The sequence below is a fragment of the Momordica charantia genome (genome assembly GCF_013281855.1).
Source record: "Momordica charantia cultivar OHB3-1 chromosome 11 unlocalized genomic scaffold, Mcharantia_2.0 BLBB01000011.1, whole genome shotgun sequence".
Lineage (NCBI taxonomy): Eukaryota > Viridiplantae > Streptophyta > Magnoliopsida > Cucurbitales > Cucurbitaceae > Momordica > Momordica charantia.
The window spans coordinates 18,145,185-18,164,186 of NW_028275159.1; the positions used below are offsets into that span (position 1 = coordinate 18,145,185).

At 36.2% G+C, this 19,002-nt stretch overlaps 2 long non-coding RNA genes across 2 annotated transcripts; both read right to left on the reverse strand.

The window, feature by feature from the left end:
* Positions 1 to 2,420: 2,420 nt before the first annotated feature.
* Positions 2,421 to 4,156, reverse strand: LOC148208244 (uncharacterized). The gene is made up of 2 exons (XR_015788934.1): positions 2,842 to 4,156; positions 2,421 to 2,780 (listed from the first exon to the last, which is right to left on the reverse strand). It is a non-coding gene; the product is annotated as an uncharacterized LOC148208244 (long non-coding RNA).
* An 11,250-nt stretch (positions 4,157 to 15,406) lies between these two features.
* Positions 15,407 to 17,627, reverse strand: LOC148208245 (uncharacterized). Its single transcript, XR_015788970.1, has 2 exons — positions 17,053 to 17,627; positions 15,407 to 15,721 (listed from the first exon to the last, which is right to left on the reverse strand). It is a non-coding gene; the product is annotated as an uncharacterized LOC148208245 (long non-coding RNA).
* Positions 17,628 to 19,002: the final 1,375 nt, after the last annotated feature.

The window sequence follows — 19,002 nt, forward strand, 5'->3', positions numbered from 1 at the left end:
TCAATATTAAAAAAAAATCATAAGGTTATAAACATGTTATTTAATCAAATAACAATATTAAAGTGAATTAGAATACAAAGATGATAGAAACACAACAACAAACAAACGAAGATATAAAGATCATATGTACGACATGTCAGGCTAGATTGTTCTAAATCATACGTACAAGCAAATAAATTACATGTCAGGCTAGGTTGTTCTAGCGGGATGAATAGTTTAGGGTTGGCGCTCGTTTTCTAAAATACGTTTATGATAGATCCTATCGATGTAATCTTTGGCCTTTCTGTCAATACCGGGCTCAGCAACCCAACGGTGAGCTTTATCCTCGTCGCTCGGCCACACCTTACTCATGCTCGACGTCCCGTCCCAAATGCTGCTATGGTTGTAATGGCCTCCTTCTCTCCCCCTTTTGGATTTGAAAAAGTTGAAGATTGAGAAAGAGTGAGACTTCTTTTGCTTGTTGTTGCCTCCCATGGCGCAGAGAGAGGTGTTTGATAGTGAATTGAAATGTGAAGGTTGATTTGAAGAGAAGAAATGTGTGGATGCTGTGTTTTTATAGTAGAAGATAGGAAAAAGGGGAATTTGTTAAAACAAGAATGGAGAATGAAGAATCTAGAATGGAAGCTAAGTGAAAGAAGTTGTGGAAGAAACATAAATGTGGGCTATGGGTTAATTATTCAAACTTTGGGGGAACACCACTTTTTATTTCCTCCATTGCTTTTGGTCGGTCTCTATTTTGACTAAAAGAATCTTTTGCTATGATTCAAACTTTGGGGAATATAAATTCCATGTTACTATTTCTCCCTTCTACAAGTTGTGGTTAATTAACCATCCACGTTATTACATAAATTTGCATATCTCAGTATAGTTATATCTGTTAATTAATCTTCATTGGTTTACTTTTAATTTTAGTTTCACGTAAAAGTTTTTGTGTCAATAAAAATAATTTTCATCATCTCTATATACTATGAATCTTCACTTTTGTAACCAATGTGAGACTTTATTTGCCATTCTAACCTGTTTTGTTAAAAAAATACATAATTTATTTATTAGTATGTAAATGAAATCTCAAATAGTATAACAACTTCAGTGTTAAATTTTGCCCATCCCTCTATCAGAATTTGGTATTCTAAGGAAAATAATGTTCAATTTTTTTTAAAAGAAAATTCTAACAGCATATATAAATTTAAATTTAATAATAATTATTAAAATATATGTTAAACATTATTCTTTTTTTAGTTCATGTTCACCATTATTCTTAATTCGTCGTGCTCATTTTTAAAAATAATATAATTATGTAGTTAATTGTTAGCATATTTAATATATTGAATATAAAATTTATTTTACAACGCTAATAATTAGAGGAAACAAACTTGCAGAAGTATACAGATTATATTCTTTAAGAAAAATAGTAAACCGTTAAACCGTTAAAGAATGTACTACTATTCATAATTTTATTTATTTAAATAAAGTTATGGATAATCAATTACATTACTTAGTAAAATATTTATGTGAGCAGTAGACCTTCAATATCACAAATAGTTTATTACAGGAAAAAATACAACATGACATGTGGATCGATCAACTCAACAAAACCAGGTCAAATCTGTCAAGTTAGTTTAACGGAGAAGACCGATCTACCTTGCAGATTGAGCTAAAGATCAAATCAACTATAGGAATTACCTAATTTCTCTGCAACTGACCTTAGGCCCGACAACCTGTAACCGTGAGGTCGTATATTTCAAGACTTGGTGGATAGTGGAGGGAATGACTTGCAGAGCATAGAGGAAATGGTCGGCCGAAGATTGCATTGTAGTTCGATATGCCATCAATGCTTGTTGCGAGCTCACAAAATCACGTTAAACCAAGTTCAAGTGTACACTATATTGTTGATTTGTAGTATAAACAAGATCGAAATCCACAATTGAGTAAATACTAAGAAATATGCTTAAGAATACGAAACGGACCAAAATAATAATATTTGTAATGATTAACTATAGAATAGTGTAGGAATCAATAACTAAACACATAACAGCAAAGATGGGTAAAATGTGATAAGCCATCTTGGGATAAGGGATGTGAACGCAAGAGGGGATACTCTAGCTGTAAATGGGAATAGGGGAAATTGCTTATTGCAGTTCTTTGGTAAAAATAGACACTCTAGCAACAAATTCAGTTGAAGCTAAAACTGATTTGGCTCTCTTCTAAGATACTCAATCGAGCATTAAAACAGTTCATCAAATTTCACCTTATTCCTAATCATTCACAACCTACTAGAAAATAATAGACTTACCATAAATAGAGTTCAACGCGTATCTCGTATAGAATGCGATCTTCTGCACACCAAGTCAATGGCCCTTTTATAACACGTCATGAAAGAGCAAGCAATATGAACATGGCAGCTAACAAATTCAAAGGGATGAAAGAAGAAGAATGACTCTATTTATCAACTTAAATTAGCACTACAGTGCTTCTATTCACAGAGTACAGTAAGAAACCCCCTAGAAACGAGGTTTAATCCATGCGGATGGAGAAATACATCATGGGTAAAAGAAAGGAACAATCCCTTTTGGTGAAACATGGTAAAACCCATGCAATAGACGCCAACTGGGCTTGAAAACTAGTGGGCACAAATGTCTCCCACGTCAGCTTTAGCTAAAAAAATTGAAGGTTCTCTCTTCTGCTGTGATTCAGTTTCTTGGGTTGCGTTTCCTCTTGGAATCTCTCGTGGCGGCTGAGACCTCTTGAGCTGTTAAATCACTCATTGATTTTAGCGCAACCTGCAGTAATTTTATGAACATCAGGTGATTTTCGCATGAAAATGATAAGTTACTGCTCTACCCAGAAATGACTCCAGCATCATTGCTTCAGATCAGGCGCTCTAGCTTCCGAGAGACCTAGCACTTTCTTTTGCTTAGCTGCTCTTTTTCTAGTACTTATAGATTCTACACAAACAATCAAAAAATTGAGGAAATAAGCTATAATTTATCAACATCTAACAAAACAAGGATTTCAACATCTCACTTAATTTCTCATTTTGGTGTGTTTTGATGACTATGACCCTCTCATTGGTGCTCAAATTAGCCTAGTATTTTGTCAAAATAACTCTCTTTTGGAGAGTTATCAAGCCCGCAAATTTAAAATCAGGCTTGCCTCAAAGGAAGATGTTGCGCCTCTGCTTAATAGCAAGAGGGACGAGTGCAAGTGCACACTGTCACAAGTAATAATCTGGAAATATTTCAAGTTCGTCTCCACAGGGACTAGTTTTCTTTTAAAATTGATTTTGCAAATTGTTGGAATGAACAATCGAGTTTGGGAATAAAAATAATTGATTGGTTGAAATGCACGTTTTATAATTTAATAAAATAGAATTTTGAAACCAACCCTCATACTACTGACTAGTTTGAAGAGAAATGAATTACACCTATCAGAATCTCACACTAAATTTACTCTCTAATCGCAAACTGGTTCAACTCCTATTCCATACCGCTTTTGGTTTGTTTAAAAGATTAGGCCAGTATTTAAAACATGTCTGTAAAATACTAGAAGAATCCTAAGTAATTAAAACTCCAACTTACGTTTAATGGGTAAGAGAGCCTATGTCTAGGATCTTGTTTAAGTTCTTATGTCTAAGTAACTTCCCATTTTATCTTGATGAACTCCGTTGACTCTAACCTTTTCAGAATTAAACTCAATTGTTGTGATTAAAACAAGTGGCCAGCAAGTAAAATCAACTAGATTAATTAACTCAATCAAGATAAGCAATTTGAGCGTAAACGCCGTGCTATCTGATAGATGTAATTAAAATGATGGGAACTAAGTCATTCGTAAGAGGGTTGGAAACATTAATTTAGCTACTCATGGAATTAAAATAAATGCAGTAGCAAAAGAAGATAACAAAAGAATTCATTTTCATTGAATCGGGAAAGAAGAACATAAATTAGAATAACTAGAGTTGCAATAAAATAAGCAAGGAAAAATTGTAAAAACAATAAAGGAAGAACAAAACTTAAAGCTGAAATTAAAACTTAAAAGCTAAAGTTGACAAGAATTTAGAAAGGGAAAGCAAAGGCATGGAAATGAGGTGTGTAGAAGTGATGCTTGGAGGCTCCTTTTATAGGCCATGGAAGTAACAAGGATTTGAGAAATTCAAGGGAAGTTGGCAACCACTTGTTGTAGAGATATTTGGTGTTTGGTTTTTTGTTTTAGTTTTTAAAAAACAGGATTATTTGATAACCAATTCAATTTTCTATTTTTTTGTTTTTCAAAAACCATTTTGAAATTCCATGTAAATTAAAAAAAAAAACTAGTTTTCAAAAAGAGGTTTTTGTTTTTCAAATCTAATTTTTTTTCTTCTAATAATCAATTTTTTTTCTTTCTCGTATTTATCTTTAAAAAATTTATTTCTCACTCTAAATTTTTTTATTTATAAATTTCTCTCTACAAACTTTTTTTTCTCTCTAAAATTTTCATATTTTGAATATTTATTATTATTTGTCTATATTTTTTTTTCTAATGGATCAGTTTCATTTCTCTCTCTAAAAATTTAATATTTTCCTAACTTTTTTTCTCTAAAATTTCATCTTTTATAATTTTTCTTTGTCTTTGTAATCTATTTTTTCCTCTAAAAATTATATTTTATTTTCTCGTTCAATTTTCTACTGTAACTTTTATTTATATTTGTATTTATTTATATTCTCTAAAATTATATTTTGAATCTTGTTTTTATATCTAAATTTGTTTCCAACTATAATTTTTCTCTTTCTTTATAATTTCTTTTTTTTCCTTTTAACATATTTTTTTCCACTTTTATTTCACTATTTTTTTTCTAAATCTTTTTATTTATCTCTCGAAAATCAATATTCTAAAAGTTTATTTACATCTCTCTAAACATGTATTTTCATGTCTCTACATCCGCGGGAAGACAAAAATTTCCGCAGGGTCGGGTCCCAATAATATGAAATGCATGTCCCGACTCCGTCCCCGATTCCATTTTTTAGATAATTAATATATATTTATTACACTTTTTTTATACTTAAATTCTAAAAATAATTAAAAACAATTATAAAACCGATAATTTTTCTCGAGAACATCTCTCGAGCCCAAGAACGAGGTGGAGACAGAGACTAAAAAATTTCACGACCACGAGAATGGGGGAGAGCATCCTCAGTCGCACCCACACCATTGTAAGCTCTACTCTACATAAAATTTTCTCTCTCTAATATGTATTTTCAATTTTCTAACTTTTTAAAATCTAAAATTGGTTACCAAACATGTTTTCGAAAAAACAAAAAACAAAAAATGGTTATCAAACATATATGGTTTTTGTTTTTTAAAAACAAAGAACCAAAAACCAAAAACTAAAAACAAGAAAAACCAAAAATAAAAAACTAAAATGGTTATCAAACGGGCCCTTAGTAAAATTTTTATGTTAGGAAGACAACTCATTTCTCATATCTATATTAAAACTTGAGTAGACCTCCAATATCGCAAATGGTTTGTTGGAGGAAAAACTACAACATGACACGTGGGCCCACAGTTCTAGCAACTAGAATGTTGAAGACCCAAACTTGCTGCCCAATGGTAGAGTTCAAAAGGAGGCTCCTAGACCTCCAAAACCCACTATGCTGAGAACCGGAGCTGAAACTAAACAGACCCGTTCTATCCTCATAGAGGAGGTCTTGTCCGCCGAATAGTAAACTTAGATCGCCTAGATGTAGGGGCGGGTGGATTCTATGATGCAAGCCGTACTAGATGCCGGGGTACCACTCCTAAAGCTACCTGAATCGAAGATCCCTCGTGATTCTAGGGAGGGCAAATAAAAGGTGGACGACCACCTAAACAAGAAAAGAGCCCACTAACATGTCGAGAAGCTAGTACTCAGTGGAAACAACAGACCCTCACCTTAAAGGGATCTACGTTCGATGCTCTCTGACCCAGCCTTCTTAGAAAGAAGATGAAGATTTCCGTAGCCAAGTTTAGAAGTAGAATGAGCTCGAGAAGCAACATCTCGAGGAATGTGTAAGCAATATGAGCTTACAGATATAATTCATCGACTTAAAGAAAGAGTCGGTCAGTAAGATCAATGACGACCTAAAGAAGCCTAAAGACAAGCCCAACGACGATCCTAAAGCCACCGTTCGTTCAGGTCATTCTTGACCTACTGATCTCATAGAAAAGCTGCTTGTCAACCTTCAATAAGTACGATGGCTCTACTGACCATGTAGATCATGTAGAGACCTTCGAGTCCATGTCATGGACTTACATGCATACGCAGATGTAATAAAGTGTAGGGCGTTCTCCATCACCCTACTTAGCTCTGCTAGAAAATGGTACAGGCTACTCACGCTTTACTCTATTCAACCTGGAAGCAATGACACAAAGCCTTCTTATCTTAGCTTGCAACTCACTGACAGGCCAAGTACTTGGACACATACTTGCTCTCAATCAAGCAAAAGTACAAGGAATCGCTGCGTGAATACATCAAGAGGTTCTTTGCCGAGCAGGTCTAGGTGAAGAATTGCACCGATGCCTTTGCTCGAAAAGCATTCGTTAATTGGGAAACTCATGAGAAGCTGACCTAGTTGCTAGGTAAGAAGTTGGAGCCCACTCTTAAGGGCTGCCTTGAGTGAGCTAGAAAGTTCATCAAGGCTGAAAACATCGTCCAATCAAAGGACAATAAGTCTTATAGGCACAGTTTGTCTAGATGTTGAAGGACAAAGATGAGGATAAAAGGGACAATAAGTCAACTCTTTTTGCTAATCTGACAATGATCAGTGCAATAAGAAGAGGTCAATGCGACCAGAGAAATACAACAAGTTTACACCGGTCAATGTCCCAATGGCTGAAATCTTGAAAAACATCCAAGACTATAAGCTCGACCTACTAAAGGATACAAATCCATGTGTTGAGTTTGACTTTTTGCTGTTGAAACGTGGCTGTTGAGGCATGTTTGACCATAAAAATGAACATTTTTCCTTCATATTTAATTAAAAGTGTTTACATATTCTTAAAATATGATCTAAGGAGAATATTTCTAGGTAATTTGCAATATAGGGTGTTTTGGAAAAAAAAATGGAGTAAAACGTGGTCAAACTTGGCAAAAACTCATAGAATTCCTATGTTACAGGAACTATGCGCCTAGTGCATTTTTTGCATATTATCCAAAACGTGTGTTTCACTTATGGAGGGCACACGAGAGTCATTTCACTAGTGTTTAGTTGGAACAAAATCAGCCCAGTCCAAGTCCTCGAGTTGTTGGGATCATGTCAATCTCTTTCCTCCTATTTTGGTGGAGAGTTCAACCAACTTGGAGCCATGTATAAGGAGAGCCTCCCAAGCATCAATTCTCATTCATTCCTAGTCTCTTGAAGAGCTTTAGCATCCATTTTCAGTTTAGAATTCGTTGTAGTTATTTTTTCTTTTGTTATTGTTGCGCCTCTGCTTAATAGCTAGAGGATAACTGCAAATGCACACTGTCACAAGTAATAATATGGAAATATTCCAAGTTCGTCTTCACAGGGACTAGTTTTCTTTTAAAATTGAGTTTGTAAACTGCTTGAATGAGCAATCGAGTTTGGGAATAAAAATTGGTAGAATTGTTGGGAAACACAATTTAAAAACACAAAGATTAAAAAAACCAACCCCCTACTAAGATTTAGTTCTAAAAGATGAATTACACCTATCAAGTGTGTTCGTAATTAAACTCAATTTATGCAAACTGGTTCAACTCCTATTCCATACCGCTTTTGGTTTGTTTAGAAGCTTAGGCTAGTGTTTACATATGTTTATGCAACTCTAGAATCCTAAATAAATCAAGCTCCAACTTACGTTTAACGGGTAAGAGAGCCTATGTCTAGGATCTTGTTTTAGTTCTTATTTCTAAGTAACTTCCCGTTTTACCTTGATGAGATCCATTTGACTCTAACCTTTTCAGAATTAAATTCAAACTAATGTGACTTAAACAAGTGGCCAACAAGAAAATCAACTGGATAAATTAGATCAATCAAGATAAGCAAAAGAGAGCATAATACGCCGTGCTCACTGATAGATGTAATTTAAATAGATGAACTAAAATCGTAGGAGGGTTGAAGAAACAATTTACCTACTCATTAAATCGAAAGAAATTAAAACACAAGAGAAGATAACAAAAGAAAGTATTTTAATTAGAATTGGAAAGAAAGTACAAAATGGAACCAATTGAATAGCAATAAAATAAACAAGAGTAATTCTAGAAAAATAATTGAAAACAAAACTTAAATAAAAACTACAAAACTAAAGTAGAAAGGAAAACAAAAGCATGGAAAATGAGATGTCTTGAAGTGATGCTTGGAAGCTCCTTTTATAGGCCATGGAGGTAACAAGATGTTGAGAAATGCATGGGAGGTTGGAACCAAATGAGGTTGTAGAGATTTTAGGAACTAATGACAAATCTTGGACCAATTACTTGGTCAGAAGTTGTTATTCCCGTTTTGACAATCTAGGCATCGAATGTGGCTGAAACATTTGAAGCTGGAATTTCAACGTAACTTGGTTGGCTCATTCCTCTAGTAAACTAGAATTTCTAGTCCTGCGATGTGTCTGACGCATTGTGATCATAAATCTTCACTTTTTCTTACAAAATAAGCATATTTACACAAATTAGCCTTCATTTACCTATAACTGAATTCCAAAGTCCTTAATAACAAATTATGCACATTTTCCCTAAATTATATGCTTGAACATACATTTTTCATCAAAATTAACTCCCAACTAAGCATGTAAAACTACTATTTTTAGCCTTTAATCAAGTCTTATCAGTTATACTCTTGTATTTTCAAAAACTCTAGTGTTGGTCTTGTTTTAATTCAAGTTCTTTCTTTTGTTCTTCATCTATTCATTTCCTTTAACAGTCTTTAGTGAGTTTAAACTCCCTTCAAGCTCGAAAGAGAAGAAGGAACTCCCTTCAAGCTCGGAAGAGAAGAAGGTTAAACTAGAACTCATTGTACGTTGTTATTATTTAAACTAATTCAATCAAAATTATTTCTCTTATTTTTCCAAGCATTTTCTTTACTTTAATTATGCACTAATTATTTCTCTTACTTAGTTTGGAACAAAATACTTTAATTATGCACTAGTTTTGTTTTAATTATGCACTAATTATAATTCGTCATGCTCATTTAATCATGTAGTTATTATTGTTAACATATTTAATATATTGAATATAAACTTTATCTTACAAAACTAATTATTACAGCAAACAAACTTGCAGAAGAATACAAATTATATTCTTTAAGAAAAATAGTAAACCATTAAAGAATATAGTACTATTCATAATTTTATTTATTTAAATAAAGTTATGGATAATCAATTACGTTACTTAGTAAAATATTTATGTCAGGAAGACAACTCATTTCTGATATCTATATTAAAACTTAGATCAATACACCTCAAATATAATAAATAGTTTGTTGGAGAAAAAATACAATATTACACGTGGACCAGGTAAAGATCAAATCAACTCGAGGGAATACCTAAGTCCTCTGCAACCAACCTGAGAACAACGACAATATGCCCAACAGTTGACCTTAGGTCTGACAGCCCGTAACCGCCTATCGAAGATATTCTATTAACCTTGTACTCCTCCAGTGCTTGTAAAAGGAACATCATTCCACTTAGTCAGGTATGCAATTCTGCTATGAGAACGACCTACTTGAGCTCGTGTCTTATTGACTTGAGCTTCAAAGTGTTCTTTCTCCTTGCTGGTTCTATCATGCATGAGCTCGCACCTTGTCAGCTCATCTAGTTGCCACATGGCTAATCACGATAGCTCGGCAGAATCCTGCTTTAATATTTGGCATCGTTTGTGTGAAGCTCGACATTGTATAAAGCTCATGTGCTTTAACAAAGGTTGACGATTCTCAATGTTCTAGAAACCACAACATTAAAGAACCAAATTTGCCGCCCAATGGTAGAGTTTAAAAGGAGGCTCCGAGACCTCCAAAACCCATTAAGCTGAGAACCCGAACTAAAATCAGACATACCCGTTCTACCCCCGTAGAAGAGGTCTCGTCCATCAACCTACAATCTTAGATTGCCTGGATATAGGTGGGCATAGATTCTAGGACGTCAGCCCTACTGGATGCCGGGGTACCACTCCCTAAGCTACCTGAATCGAAGATCCCTCATGTTCTAGGAATGGCAAATAGAAGGTGGACGACCACCTAACCAAGAAAGGCACCCACTAACATGAAGAGAAGATGGTTCTCAGTGGAAACAAAAGACCCTAACCCTAAAGGAATTTACGTTCGATGCTCTCTATCCAACCTTCTTAGAGAGAAGATGAAGATTTACAAGATACTATAATCATAACCGAGCTTAGAAGTAGAATAAGCTCGAGAAGCAACATTCGAAGGAATCTGTAGGCAATCTAAGCTTACAAATGCAATTTGTCAACTTAAGGAAAGAGTTGGTTAGAAAGATCAAAGTTGACATAAAGAAGGCCAAAGACAAGCCCGACGACGTGCCTGTTCGTTCAGGCCATTATCGACCTGCTGATCTCATACAGGAGCCGCTTGCCAACCTTCGATAAGTACAATGCTCCATCGTAGATCATGTAGAGACCTTCGAGTCCATTTCATAGACTTCCACGCATACGCAGATGCAATAAAGTGTAGGGCGTTCTCCATCACCTTACTAGTCTCTACTAAAAATGGTACAGGCTACTCATGCCTTACTCGATCTGGAAGTAATGGCACAAAGCCTTCTTAGCTCAGTTTGCAACTCATCGAGAGGCCAAGCACTCTGACACATACATGCTTTATATTAGCAGAAGCACAAGGAATACCTACATGAATACATCAAAATGTTCCTTGACGAGCACATCAAGGTGAAGAACTGCACCGATGCCTTCACCCAAAAAGCGTTCATTAATTTGGTAACTCATGAGAAGCTGAGCTAGCTAGTCACTAGGTAAGAAGTCAGAGCCCATTCTTAAGGGCTGCTTGAATGAGCTATAAAGTTTATTTAGGTTAAGACATCATCCAATCGAAGGACGATAAGTCCTATAGGCGCAACTTGCCTAGATGTTGAAGGACAAAGATAAGGATAAAAGGGACAATAGGTCTAACTCTTCTCACTGACCTGACAATGATCTGTGCAATGAGAAGAAGTTAGAGCGATTAGAGAAATACAATAATTTTACACCTCTCAAAGTCCCAATGGCAGAGATCTTGGCAAACACCAAAGCCTATAAGCTTGACCTACTAGAGGATACAATACCTACATAAGGATCCAGACATGCATGATAGGTAAACTTACTACCCTTCCACTGAGAGACCATAATCACAATACCTCAGATTGCTACGACTTGAAAGAGTAGATTGCAAACCTTATTCAAAAGGTCACTTCAAGAAATATGTCGGAAAAAAAAGCGAGGTAGCAGCTCGAGTGGTTCTTAAAGAAAAAGAGAAGGAAAACGGGAGTGGTCGAGGACCCCTCTAAAACAAGATGAATGACCTCCATTGATCAACACTATATTTAGAGAAAAGGGAGAGGTCGAGGACCCCTTTAAAGCGAGATGAACGACCTTCATTGATCTACACCATCTTTTGAGGACCAAGTTGTGGCTAATCTGGCCATAAGTGAAAGGAGCTTTCTTATGAAGCTCGACAAGAAATATGTTCCCTATAAGCTAAGCCAGAAACCCGCCTCATTACATTCTTGGATGCCGACCTCCAGGTTGTTATCAACCCCATAATGACGAGTTGTCATAGCTCCTCATATCAACCACGTCACAGTTCGACATGTCTTGATCGAGGTGTAGCCTAAGCCAATATTCTTTCCCTATCAACCTACACATCACTCGGATGGGGTAGAGCTCAATTGAAAAAGCCCGACACCTTTGGACGACTTCATAGGAGAGAGTGTTACTTCGGAAGGCTACATCAAGCTTCCCATCATGCTCGGGGAGGGTGACACCTAAGTCACTGAGGTTGAGTTTGTGATCATTGATAACTCTTTAAAAGAGAGTTATTTTGGCTCAATACTGGGTTAATTTTAGTGCCAGTAGGAGGGCCCTAGTTATAAAAGCACACCAAAATGAGAAATTAATTAAATGAGAAATAGAAAATCATATATGAAGTCATTGTCTTGTTAAATGTTAATAAATTCTAGTTTATTTATACAATTTTTGGGCTGTTGGTGCAGAATCGGTAAATACAATAAAAATAGTAGCTAAGGAGAAGAAGCGCCCGATGCTGGAGGCATTTTTGGGCAGATGATAACTCTCCATATTTTAGAGGAAAAATGCCTTAGGTAGGCTAGAACATGCCAACTTTACTATCGAGTATTTTAGGCTTGTTTCATGTTTATGTAAAGGAAACCCTCACTTGTGCTTTATGTTGACAAATATTATGAAAGTTTTCTAAATTTGAATGTTTTTGTGGCATCAAGGTTGATGCCGAAGCATTGGAGCAAGAGTTGAAAAGAAAAAGAGCTGAAAGTGACATCTGATTTACCCTAAAATTACAGCAATAAAATGGAAAATCGCCTGAAATTTTAGTTGGCAGCGCTTTATCCATTTTTTCCCCTAAAGGGATATAAAAGCTTGCATTAAAGGCTGTCTCCATTTATTTTTCACCAATCCCTAAGTAAGAAAAGACAAGAGAGAGAGAGGTCTTGGCATCTTGGAGGAAGACCAGAAGAAGAATGTAGTGGAGTTTCTACTTTTTTTTTTTTTTTTTTGGTCTTCTTTCTTTTTCTATATTCCTTAGTAAATGGGCTTTGTATTTTCTCTCTTCTTTCATTGTTATGGCATTGCGTAGCTAAAATTCTTAAGGGGGTTGTGGACCATTACTGACTAATTTTTCTTGTGTGTAAAGTTGCTCTACTTAGTTAATGCTTGATTGTATTTTATAATTTCAATAATGTATTTGATAACCATGTTCAATGAAATCTTAATTATCTTTTTAGAGATTGTAATAGAGAGAGAGTCACTTTAACTTGTATTAGGTCTACATTCGAGTATAAAGTATGGATACTTAGGAATAAGAGACTCACCTAATATCGCTAAAAACTAAGCTAAATGGTCGTTAGTCTAAACATTGTTTTGAAGTAGCGTTACATCTGGATAACTTGGGAAGATGTCATGTTTGTTTGGTCAATTATGTTGGCAGTTTTGTTGCTCGAGCATTAGTTAGTAACATCAGTAACAGGGATACAACCCCCTATTTTTACATTTAAGTTTTAGTCTTCTCTTTTCTCTGTTCTTGTGCATTGTGTTGAAGGATTGAGTGATTTTAATTTTGTTTTACTCTTATTTAAATGCACTTTTATTTAGCTACAAGGTAGTGATAGTTTAAGATATTTTTTATTTGATTTTCTTATATCTTGAGTGAATATTGCAACGTTTAGTTATTCAATCCTTGTGGATACGATATTTTTATTACTTGCTACATATAGCTGTATACTTGAACAACACTCACAATATTTCAAGTACGTAACAGTAGAGCTAACTTTTCATTTTCACACAAAAATTACCCAATGTTCATACAATTACTGCATGTTGTCCTAAAATCAAGGAGTGATATAAAAGCTCAAGAGTTCCTAGCCGCCACGAGAGATCCCAAGGGGGGACACAACCGAAGAAACCAAATGATGATAAATGAGAGAACCTTCCATTTTTGCAGTTGAAGCTGACGGAGGAGACATCTTTGCCCACTGGTTTTCAAGCACAGGTGGCATTTCTTACGTGGGTTTTAACATTCTTCACCAAAATGGATCATTCATTTCTTTTACCCATTATGTATTCCTCCATCCCCATGAACTAAACCCAATTTCAGGGAAGATTTCTTGCTATACTCTGTGAACAGTAGCACTGTTGTTCTAATTTAAGTTGATAAATAGAGTTCTTTATCTTTCACCTCTTTGAATTTGTTGGGCACCATTTTCAGATTGCTTGCTCTTATATGACTTGGAAGGGTATATGAAATGTGTCTACTCTTTTCTAGTAACTTGTGAATGCTTGGAATAAGGTCACCTTACCAAGCTTGATGAAATGTTATAATGTTCCATTAAAGCAACAGAAGGTATGGAAAATCGTGTTTGGTTATATTGGAAGAGAGCCAAGTCTATTTTAGCTTCAACTGAATTTGTTGCTAGAGTGTCCACTATGACGAGAGAAATGCAGTAAGCAATTTCTCTTGTCCCCATTTACTGGTAGCGTATCCCTTTTTGCGTTCGAATGCCTTGTCCCAGCATTTATTATCACATTTTACCCATCTTTGCTATTATTTGTCTTTAGTTATTAATTCCTGCGCTGTTCTGTAGTTAATGCTTGCTAATAATATTATTTTTGCCCGTTTGGTTTCATTAAGCATATTTCTTAGTATTTACTCAGTCTCTATGGATTTCGACCTTGTTTATGCTACAAATTAACAACATAGTGTACACCTGAACTTGGGATTAACGTGATTTTATGAGCCCGCAACAAATTTTTGGCATCGTTGCCAAGGACTATGTTTTCATACTTAGAAATTGTGTTTAAGAGTACAGTACTTAAAGAAGCTTCCTCAATGCATTTGTGATATTTTATTTTTTTTGTAGGTGAATGGATTAGTACCAAGGTTGAGAATATCTGCTTCACGATGAAATGAAAGGACTTTTCACCAAAGAAGACACGAGGAAAGAAGAAATCGAGCATAGGCAATTATGGATCCATCATGGAACCCACAGCCGTAGAATGTGTGTGTAGAGGAAGAAATAAGAGCGTATGTGGCACCATCATTCTATGATTATAACATAGCAATTGCAGAGCCCGATATTGAAGCAAACTAGTTTAGAGTTGAACGTGTTATGTTCCAGATGTTAAACATAGTGGGACAGTTTTACGAGCATGCTTCTGAAGTTATTGCTCTAGGTCAAGCACGCTTAACTTTGAAGTTCTTTTGATTGAACCACCGAAAAGGAAGGTGCACCTTGTTGGTATAGATAACGACTATCAATTCTTTTAAGCCTTTCTTGACCATTCTTCAATGATCTCAAGATCCCTCTCATTCGGATTCATATATCCCTCCTCTCTAGTCGAGCGTCACATGAATTGTAACGGCCCTGGATTTTTAATATCCCAACGGGGACCATTACTAAAAGTCAGCTAAAAAGTCTCGTTTGTACTAGAGACTTAAACCACTAGAGATACAAACTATGCAACTCTCACCACACTTCCACTGTACCACTCTGAATAATAACACTTACAAAAAAACTTGCACTAAACAAACCAAACAATACTAAAGTTCTAACGAAACTCAAATTCTTCTCAGTTGATAATTTAATAACAATCTAACCTTAAAAACTTCTCAATGAAATCTGCATTAATCATAAACCATCCAATACACGAATCTACTTTCTCAAATAGCAGCGAAGCAAAAGCTAACTCAAGTTCAACTTGAACAAATGTATTATCTGATAAATGTCCTCAATAGATTACATCACCACAGTTTCAAGTAGCTAAACAAAATTAATGTTCTCAATAATAACGAACTGTCAATCCTAAAACATTCCGTAAATAAGGAACTTAACAAACCAATGTATTAATCTAATAACAAACTCGAGCTACAAATAAACAACTATAACTATCCTATTCAAAGTGAAACTTAACAATGTAGTGTTAAATGGTCTCTCCAGTCAAGTCTCATCCTCGCCATCACCATTCCAACTTCAAAGAGTTAGCTCGATACCTGCAAAACTGGAGGGGGAAAAAAAGGAATGAGTACAACCACGACACCCAGTAAGTAACCCTTATCTGAAGCGTCATGCATAAATAACATACTTATCAAGGAAACAATGAGTCATGCTTATCAAAGAATCAACACATGATGCTTATCATTAATCTCGAGCCTTAAATGAAATAAACATATTACAAGAAGCAGTTTATTCGTAAGTTTAACTAAACATGTACCATATATGTCAAACTCATCCTCACATCTTAGGTCACTAGTTCTCTTTCTTGATTCCTCCAAGACTTACTCCTTCGAGTCGTTCTGACCCCTAATCTTGCGTAGCCAAGACATAGACACTTCTCTACGGTACTCGATGTTGGACCTTGACATTTATCCCCAAGGCCTCAACTACTACTCAACGTATTGGCCCTTGGCCTTTAAGCAACTTCTAACCTATCACATTATGTTAGTCCTCCAAGTCTAACTCCTCGAATCGTATCGACCCTTGCCATTTATCTCCAAGGTCCGACACTCATCTACAGAAGCTTGGCGTTCGACCTTGCCATTTATCCCCAAGGCCTTGAACTGTGTATCGACCCTTAACATTTATCCCCAAGGTATCGACGACTATTCAATGTATTGGTCCTTGACCGCCACCACATCAAGACCCAATACTAATTCAACAATTAGAATCATCGTGTCGACCCCCGACATTTGTACCCGGAGCCTCCACACTCATCTCCACCAAGTTGGGGTATCGATCCCTAACCTTTGCACCTAGAGAGTCGATACCCAACTAGTGACGTACCAGCCCTCTGACCCTGTTACTCATCCACACACTTCATTATATCCTGAAACTCTCACCACAGTCCTACATGCTTCTGAGTCATGACCCATGCAGAATTTATCTCACAAGAATGCAACATGCGTTATACACGAAACATATGCCACTATCATCTAGACATGGTCATCCAACATCACAAGAACACATTTCTCTCAACATTCAACGTGCTTTACACACCACAGCGTATATAATTCATAAAAGAGACGTAGCCAACATATATCCAGAAAACGCATCCAACACTTTAAGAAGTTTCATAGTAATTAGAACACAAGCAATATGTATAAAGTAGTACCAGCAATCATGCAACAATATTTATAGGCACACAAACAAACATTTCGTTCATAGCAACACACAACAAACAATCCCTTAAGTAAGAAACTACTTAACCACTCCCAATGTTCCTAATTTTTCGGTTGATTCGACACCTAGGCATTCAAATTAAAAAACAGCATGTCAAGAAGACAGTTTCGGTCATAAAAATAATTTATAAGGAGGGTTCCAAGGGTCCATTACCACAAAAACGATTTTGTTTCAGTGTGGGTAACTCATATCTAACTCGAGCAAGGGTGGGTAACGTAGATCGAGTTTCAAACAGGTATGGGTAGGTGCCGAACATCACAAAAATGCCGCTGTCTGCGTTTTGTAAAAGGGAAAACACGCAGAATCAGCTGCCGACGTTGCTGGTCGTTAAAGACAGGACACAGGATGCTAACTATAGGCTGCTACGGGTCATGGGTTGCTGCCCAACAATCGAGACGTCGGTACACACCGCCGTACCACAATTCCACCGAACTGCCACATATGGTGCGGAATTGCCGCTAGTGGCTAACCTCGGGCCACCGTGGGTCGTGCGAACAAAGTTTGGTTGTCGAGCTCGCGAGGAAGGCGTCGGAGGTCGCCGTCTCTGGTCTCACGGGTCGCCGAAACGCAAAGAAGGCCGCCGTTCGAGAGTCGCCACATGCCGTTGAGAAGTCGTCGGCCGCTGCTGAACAACCTAGGGTTTTTTTTTGTTTTTTTTGTTTTCACAACCTTTCTTTAATTATTATTTCTTTTTTGTTTTTTTGATAAAAAAGATATGGACCCAACAAAAACAAGACAACGAAGAATGGGTTAAGCCTTTAAAAAAGAGTAGGGATTAATCTTTTTTAAAAATAAAATCTACTTCATAAGTATTTTGGAACATAAATTAGGAGGTTAACTTATGCTGGGAACCCAATAATAAAATCCAAAAGAGAAATTACACTTCCAAATTCTTAAAATAAGATTTAATTAAAAAAAACCTTTTCCAAAATTCAAAGCTAAATTTATCTTAATCTAATGAAATTAAACTTAAATTATAATTTACCCCAAAATTAGAACTCCAACTTAGAAATCCAAAAATTTAATTACCAGCTCAAGGAAAAATCCAAAGACTGAATTTCATCTTAGGATAAAAACAACTCGAAAACTTGGGGCATTACAAAATCAACAAAATGTTTAACCTCCCAACCCTTTCGAGGACTTCCTTCAATGACCACGTCAAGCGACCGTCTGAAGCACACCTCAACAACGCCCTCTTTGTGGCTCGAATAGAGGGTGCCTCTTGGTCAACTACCTCTTGCAATGTCGCTCCCTACTCTGATATTTCTCACACCAGAAGCCAATGTGTGGCTCTAGTTCTTGAAAAACAGGCTGACGCTACAAGGCAGGACACGACCATCACCAAGGAACGGGTACTGCTGATATCCTACATCGTGGAAGGAAGATAAATCGATGTGAGGCTAGTAATCCTTTGCGAGATCGCTTCGTATGCGCGCAAAGATTTTGGGAAGCTATTTTTTCCTAGTATGATCACCAAGCTCTGCTTGCACTGCAATACCCCAGTAGTGGATTTGAATGAGGACATGCTGTCTGAGAAGATGAAAATTGATGCACCACTTTGAAGCCACTAATGCTAATAGAGCAAGCACGTAGAGGAGGAATACCAATAGGGGCCATCAATGAAATGATGGCTCATCGGATGAAGATGCAGAAGTAGCTTGAGCTGCTAACAAGAGCCCTCAAATCGTTCTTTGCCTACTACAAAAAGCGTGATGTTGAGCTCCAATCTACCCTCAGCCGTATTTCCAAAGCTTCCACCTCTGTTCCCCCACCTTCACTGCTGCAATGAGGCCTGTCTTAGATAAAGAAGTAGGATCTAAAGAGGAAAATCCACTCACAGGCGACTCTTCAAAAGAAGAAGAAGAAAGTTCTACTTGACTGCGGAAATGAAATGCTTTTCCTTTTGTTTTTGCTAAATATGACCCCTAGTTTTTAATTTGTTGTCTTTACTTTTTTGTCTTTCATTTTCTTTTTTTTTCTCATTTCAGTTAGTTAGTTTCATATTAGGTTGTTTACCACCCCTCCCCCGAGCAAAAAAATGAAATGAAAATGTATCATTATGCTTCATCTGTGTATCATGCATCTTGTGGCGGTCTTCACTTT